This window comes from Typopeltis vanoorti, chromosome 15, assembly GCF_054136105.1.
Source record: "Typopeltis vanoorti isolate ZY-2024b chromosome 15, IOZ_Tvanoo_1.0, whole genome shotgun sequence".
Classification (NCBI taxonomy): domain Eukaryota; kingdom Metazoa; phylum Arthropoda; class Arachnida; order Uropygi; family Thelyphonidae; genus Typopeltis; species Typopeltis vanoorti.
Window position 1 is genome coordinate 20,790,049 of NC_143563.1, and position 8,330 is coordinate 20,798,378.

General features: G+C 32.7%; 1 pseudogene across 1 annotated transcript; it reads left to right on the plus strand.

Annotated features, from left to right (window-relative positions):
* The first annotated feature begins 676 nt into the window (after positions 1 to 676).
* On the plus strand, positions 677 to 7,725 carry LOC150098468 (serpin B3 pseudogene; annotated as a pseudogene). Its single transcript, XR_016549484.1, has 2 exons — positions 677 to 762; positions 6,235 to 7,725. The product of XR_016549484.1 is annotated as a serpin B3 pseudogene (transcript).
* The last annotated feature ends 605 nt before the right edge of the window (positions 7,726 to 8,330 follow it).

The window sequence follows — 8,330 nt, forward strand, 5'->3', positions numbered from 1 at the left end:
CCCCTAAACTTCATCTCCCTATCCACCAACACTCCCAAGTCCCTGGCCTCATCAATCTCTTGGAGTACAGTTCCACCAATGTGGTATACTGCTGCTAATCTTTTCACTCCAAAATGCATAACCTTACATTTTGTCACATTAAATTGACATCCATTCTCCTTAGTCCAGAACTCCAATCTATCTAAGTCATCTTGCAAGACTTTGACATCTTCTGCATTCACTATCGCCCTACCCAACTTTGCATCATCAGCGAATAAATGAACTGTCCCACTTAGACCCTTCCCTATATCGTTAATGAACAGATTAAACAGCAGTGGTCCAAGAACAGAACCCTGTGGCACACCACTAGTCACAGGCCGTTTTTTGGACTCTACTCCTGAATAAACTACTCTTTGATATCTCTCCATCAACCACCCAGCTATCCATCTCACCAAAATATATATTTATATTAAATATATATAATAAATATATATTTAATATATTTATTTAGTATTTAATATATAAAAAATGCACAACTAATAAATTTATAAGCAAGAAAAAAAAGCAACTAAACTTACACCTATGGAGCCAAATAAACCTAAAATCTGGGCAGATATGATATCTACCTCACTATCACATGTTTAGTTTACAACATACCAGCGGAAATACGTTAAACATTTTCTCTGTAATCACGCATGCGCAAACTACTAACTTCCTTCTGCTAAAGATCATAGTTGTTTTGGGTTTCGTATATACGATATCGCAACATGTACGGAAATTGAGGTAAGCATAAATATTTTCCAGTTCTTTTATTTTTTTATTCATGTTGCATTCTTTAACTGCAGCAGCTTACAGGTAACTTCATTAATTCAAAGTAAGTCCTTCAGAACTGTTAACTAGTTTCGATGAACGACACATTAAGCTACGCCTCTTGCGTGTGTCATGGCGCACTTGCGAAATATACGAGTGGAAACTGATAATGAAGATATGAAATTATATTGGCATTGCTTATTAAAATCTTTATGAAAGTAGAAATTTATTACTTATTTTAAAGCGGAGTTGGTTAGTATTAGGGTCTAGTTAACTGATTCTGCAATTAAATTATTCTATCAAACTAATTGTGATGGCTATTGTGTATATAAAAAAGCTTGACTAACTAGGGTTATTTATTTTTTTCTTCTTATAGTTTAATTCATTGTTAATAGTATTGGAGAGATATTTATGTAGCAAATCGGAAGAAATCTTTCAGAGGAAGAAGGGAGAAAACAAGGCTATCCCGTTCACTGTATGCGATACTAGAGGCTTAATGCGACGCGTCGCCATTGTGAAATGATTACTGCTAGTTTATGTTGGATTCTCTCCTGTCTTTTTCCGCGGTACAAGAAATAGGACGCAATCAGGAATACAGCTACGATAACTACCTATACATAATGCGATATTATTTTAAAAGTAGATTGATGGCCGTCTGAGGTAGAAAATGTGTAGCGGAAATGTCAACTTGTAAAAGGACTGATGTTTAGACAGCACAGACTTTTGTACAAGTGGCGCCGTGGAGCTGTTACGTCATCAGTTCATAGTAAAGGTAGCAGTAAAGTTGAGATTTGAACTGAATTATCTTACATAAGATTGAATACACAGTAATTACTTATAACAGCAAATAATTTTTCCGACTTAAACAGTAAATTGAGAGTTAATATTCCAGTTAATGTCCAGCCATTCGAAATGGAGGGGCGACTTATGACGTAACGAAAACCGCGCCCTCTCGAATACATCACTTGGTACCTTTTACTAATCATTTTAAGTGGTGGATTATTTTTATACATGTATTGCAAAGACTCTTTAAACTATTTTATCTTATTTTCTTTATAGTTATGCTCTTTTTAAAATTCGCACTGTCTGCACGGAAGTGTTTGGTGACGTCACTCACCAGGACTCATTTCTCGCAGCATTACTCTGAGAAATGTTTCATAATTAACTATCAAAGTTAGTTTAGTCCTTTATTACCTCGTTAATTTATAACAATTAAAAACATTAATTTATTTTCTGACGTTCTAAAAGTACGGTAGGATGTTCACATGAGTGTGTTAAAAACTTATTTTGTTTGATATTTATAAATAAATTATTATTAATAGATTTAAAAAAAGTTATTAAATATTTAAACTCCTTTTTTGATTTATGGGTCAATTTGCCTACTGAATTACTGATACAAACTGTATATTGTGATTTGGGGAGTTATTTCATTTTAGAATTTTCAAATTTTATGAAGTAACTTATTAATAAACTTAATATTTTGGTAAATAAAAATTATGAAATAAATTATATAAAACAAATAATTGCACAGTCATATTTGAAAATAATATTACAGTTAACCATATCTTATTCCTTTGATTCGTATTTTTCCTGTTGGCCTCTTTTTAGGAGTTCTTTATCAATTGTTCGATTTAATATATAGTCGTAAAACTGACTAAATTTCATATCTTGAAAATTAAATTTCGTAAAAATTAGTCCTTTCACTGTGTCCGGCATTTGGTTAATTCTCTCTTTGGTCCATTGAGACTGAATTAGAGAATATATTATGCTCAACGTCAGCGTTGTGGCGGTATCGCAAAAATGTCCTGAGGTGTTAAAACCTCTAATGACTCTTGGGAAACACAATTATTGAACAATTTGGTCTATTGAAATATTTCGAATTCTTTTAAATGATTTAACCAAATTTCGAAGTATTCATAAGCACATTTGTATAACTTTCGTGTATTTGCAGGAAACATATGTACTTTTTTGGAAGCCATTTTCTCTGGCTTTCCACTATAGTTCACGTACTTTCACTGGCATGAAATCATTTAAAATTCTTTCATCTAAATTAAAATACGTTTTTTTTTTTTGTTTTGTTTTTTTTTACAGAAAAATTGCTAGTATATTTCTAATATACTAGTAATTTTACAGAATACTATTTTTCAATAGTATTCTGTAAATGCAGATTTAGCATTTGAATTATATAAAATATATTTTATATTATTCAAGCATTGCCTAATGGAAAATGGCCCAATAATATTATTTATTTTATTTATTATAGCTAATGCCTTTGTTCTAAGGCAAATCATCCTGTAACAAATGTCAGAGTGCAGGTATATATGGGGCGTATATTCAGGGTGTGCTAGGTGTGAGGTGCACACCAACGAGATAGAAATATCACCGACCGATATTTATATTTTTGCATTTATTCCTGTTAAAGACGCCCCTAATTGTTTCCTGGTTTCTCATGATTTCTAAAATTAAACACAAGCGTCCTCTTCATGAAGAGGACGCTTTTCGACGCGTAAACATTGCATTACATTGGCGTTAATAGGGTGTGTTGTCACAAATACGGACATTGAGCCCTTTGAACACATGTACAGATGGCGCAGGGGAAATTCTTAGCATTCCAGTGGTTTCAAACCATCCAGAAGGCAAGGTAGAGTGTGCGCTAAGACAATAACACCCCCAAAAAAATCAGTGGCTGTGATGGTTATTGTGTCAACCAATCCAATCGATCGTTGTCATTTGTCATGAGTTGCTGTTTTTGTTGTCTGACTTTCACCTGTTTTGTATGCATGAAGCATGAACTGACGTGTTTAGGACACTAATATAGAAAAGTTTTTTAATACATAATTTTCTATAAATAATTTATAACTTTTTTTGCCCATATTTACAATGGGAAACAGTATTGACGATGTACTGAATAATTTCTGCAAGAGGTTTCGCAGAATGTATTATTATACTTTAAGGTGGTTGGAACTTGTGTATAAATAAGTAAAACGGGTTATTTCAGCCTTTCTTTAGTTCAATCCTGAAAAATAATAATTTCCCAAGTGATTACTTTTTCCGATTTCTGTGCGTATTATGTGGCGCGTATCAAAATTTAAATTATCCGTGTCTCATTGCTGTATTTGCCAATAATAATCTAATTACTATAGATTAATCGTTTAAAATATGAACAGAAATTTAATATACATTACGAAACGAATGTAATTCAAGATAAAATTGTAAATACAGTTGTCATAAACTTAGTAAGACAACAGACAATACATGTAAAAAACATTAGTTGGCCAGTTTGCGTTAGTACTGCACTGCTTCGTTCAGCTTGCTACTCACAGTTGGTTTTTCAACGAAGCTTTGTGATTGGCCCGTAATATTTAAAATTCGACGTTTCGAGAAAGCCTCACAGAACTAATATTAAAATACCAGAAAGAGAAACGCAACACAATCTTATCTTCCTCTTTTTCTTCCTGACATGGATTTTAGGCGAGGTGGCCTGTTCCGGTCTCATGCCATCTCTTTCTTGGTCTTCCGATTCTTCTTTTTTACACTTATTTTATATCTGTATAATATTTTCGGTAGTTGCCGTTGACCATTCGATTTAAATGTTCTATCGGTTTTGGTTTATACTGTCTCATGTAGTAATTAATTGGTTTTATATTCAGGGATTGTAAAATTTCTTCATTTGTTTTATGGTCCCACTTGGTATATCCAGCTGTTTTTCTGAGAAATTTCATTTCTGCTGTTTGAATTCGTTTTTCATCTTTCCTTTTTATGGTCCATGTTTCGCTTCCGTATAGTTGACTTGTTTTCGACAAGACATTATATAGTCTGATTCTAGTGTGTTTTTGTACCAGGAATGGCTTAAATATATTATTTATTATGCCATTTACTTTGACAAAGTTCGATATTTTAGTGTCTATGTTTTTTTATTGTCTTCTTCGTATGATAAATCACATCCCAAGTATTGGAATTTGAAAGTATTTATTTGTTCTAATATTTTATTATCTATCACTATTTTACTTCTTATTGTGTTTTCTCCTTTGAATGCCATTATTTATTTATTTATTTATTTATTTATTTAGATATTTCATATTATATTGTTTTGAGATATCATTTAATGAGCTTTGTAAATCATCTTCTGATGTAGCTAATACACACACTGCAAATGATCATCTGCAAATAGTAGTGTGTCTATCTTCATTTCTTGGGTTATTATTTGTATACCAAATGGGGTTATACAGTTTCCAGATATAAATAAATTATTGTTATAATTTATTTACATATATATATTGAAAAGCAAAGGTGAGAGGGTACATCCTTTTCGTACTCCTCTTGATATATCTTTCTATTCTGAGATGTGTTCTAATTTAACTGCTATTTTATTTTCTGTATATATTTCTTAAATGGATTGTAAAAGTTGGTTTGGTATATTTAAATCGGTTAATATTTTAAGCAATTTTTGTCTACTCATTTTGTCAAAGGCTTTTTCATAATCGTTAAAGGCCATGTGTTATCATAACAATATTTAATTGGATGTGCCAGTGTCGTGAAATAAAAAAAAGATAATTAAAAGGAAAGAGTTTTCTTCTAAAAGATAGAAACATTTGGGAAAAAAAAATTATATCCAGAAAAAACTTTTTTTTTTTTTCATATTGTCAAAAACTCTGGCCATAATAAAATGCGCAGACTTTCCCTCACGACAAAGAAATGTCCTGTAAATTCCAGACACATGATAACCATAGAATTACTTAAACCAGGATGAAGATGTAGGGATAGTAGGAGGATATGAAAACGCAGTTTCATAATTCTCCAAAGATGGAAAGTGTGTGTGTGTGTGTGTGTGTGTGTGTGTGTGTGTGTGTGTGTGTGTGTGTGTGTGTGTTCATTTTAAGGCAATGAACCGATTTTATGCTGTTTTGTTGGTATTTCTAAAATATTTTTCATTACTAAAATAAATTCTGTATGGGTGTATAACCCTTTGCTTACCAAACAGATGAAAGTAATATCATTACTTTCTTTATATTTGTGTAATTTTTCTCCGGTGTTTTATTTTTACTTAAGAGGTTAAAATACTGTATATGAGCAATAAATAATGCCATCAAATTAAAGGGATCAAAGAATAAACGTTAGGGTTTTGAGTACAGTACTGGAAAATTTATATAAAAATAATAACGATAATGGATACATATGAATTATGTTTGACCATAGTAAATCAGTCTTCCTTCAATATAATCTATCCAGGGTTTTCATATCGCTATTTAATATCGCTTGTCACAGGTACCTTTCTTGAGAATGCACAAACTCTTTTTTTATTTTTTTTTCCCAGAAAACACAACGAATCCAATACAACCACACACTCAAAATATATACATTTTGTGCAAACAATCATTATTCATTAGAATCATAACGCTAGAACTAGAGCCATTGTCATTTATATAATTCCCATTATTGTTTCAGGTTACCACGGAGACGGAATTTCCATCCAGTAGAGGATAAAAATGTCTGCTCTACTTCCCGATGACATTTTCCAAGACACTATTAGGGTGCTCGATAATTTTTTCGTAAAGTTCCACAGTCATTTGGGAAGCGATCCTGGAAATCTGTTTTATTCTCCTTTCAGTATCTCAGTTGCATTGCACATGCTTCTGGATGGTGCACGTGGCATCACAGAATCAGAGATCCGAGATGCGTTTGAATACGACAGCGCCACTGTTTCACGCGGGAATATAAACAAAGGCTTTCAGAAGATATTAGAATTGTTGCTAAGTGCGGACCAGAAATATATCTTAGATGTTGCTAATGCAGTTCTTGTTCAGAAGGGATTCGACCTTCGTCAAGAATATGTGGAAGAACTGCAGAATGCCTATCAAGCAAAGGTAAAAAATGTTGACTTTGCCAATGAAGGAGAAGAAGTGAACGCAGAAATCAATTCTTGGGTGAGAGAGAAGACGCGAGACAAGATTCAATCTTTGTTGGATTCGGTGGATCCCACAACTGTAATGCTGTTACTCAATGCAGTCTACTTCAAAGGAACGTGGAAAACTCGCTTCAGTGAGGAAGACACTAATCCAACAGACTTCTATAACAATGGACTCGAAAACTCCAAGAAATCTGTGCCTATGATGTTCTTAAGAGAAAAACGATTCCTTTATTGCCAGTTGGAGGACTTCGCAGCTTTGGAACTTCCTTATGAAGGTGACCACATTGTCATGCTGATCCTCTTGCCCAACCAGATGGATGGATTACCAGCAGTAGAAAAGCAACTGGGAAAAGAAACTCTATGCAATGTAAAAAAGAATCTTGAACGAATTAAACTCGATGTGGTCGCCATCCCAAAATTCAAGTTGGAATATAAAAAGGAAATTTCGGAAGAACTGAGATCGATGGGGATAAAAAGTGCATTCGAAGCTGCTAACTTTGAAGGCATCAACGAATCTTCTGATTTGGTGGTGTCATCGGTAATGCACAAGGCTTTTATTGAAGTAAACGAAGAGGGAAGTGAAGCCGCTGCCGTAACTGCAATCCGTATGTTCAGAAGCTGTGGACTTCTCTACTCACAACAATTTATTGTGAACCATCCTTTTATTTTCTTTATTATTGATAAAGAAAAAGACATAGTTCTGTTTGTAGGACGTGTAAATGAACTTTAAATTAAGAAACACGTGGCAATTCATGTGTGTCATTTGTATACTTGCACATTCCTAAATCAAGTTGCAATAAAGTTTATAGCAAAACCAAAATATGAATATCCTGCCATGTAAGGGCTTCAAGGGAAGTCATTAAATTATCAAAAGTTGGTGGAAATTGTTAAAATATACATAATAAAAATCTATTCATTAAAATCGTTAATTTATAATTTGTTTCATTTTAAAGATAAATTATTTGTAATTATTAATTCTGAATTACTGTTAGTAAAATGTTTTAAATAAATTTTGTTTTTTTATTAAATGAACGACTTGCTTGATCTTGTTTTATACATTTACGATTTTAATTTGCTCACTACATTATTTTCATCCAAAGTACATTCTTTGTAGTTTGGGTAAAAATAAATAAACGAAGCGAAAATGGGAATGACAAATACTTCTTTCAGAAAAGTACATTTTTATTGTTGGACTGAAGGAATCAACCGGAAAGTCCTCTCAGAGATTACCAAATATACACTTGAATGGAACGATCAACATGCAGACCAAAAGATAACCTTGCGTGCAGTTATTGAAGGAAAGGTCACAATTATCCAGCTACAGACAGAGATAGAGAGAGAGAAATGGTCAGACAGAGCCAGAATATATCATGTCACAAAGTCTAAATTTACCAATTAAACTTTCACTTTTATAATTTTTTTTTTGTTTTTTTTGTAAACAATGTTTTCGGTAAATGTTGCATGTATGGTAAATTCTAGTAATACATATAAATAAAATTACAGTCAAATGTTCTTGTACAAAAATGAATTCTTTGTAAAAGGTTAAAAACATGCACTCTGACTGAGTCTGTTAATATTCTCTCGTATAAAGTGCAGGGACGCCACCAGAATATGACAAACAGTAAGACGCATA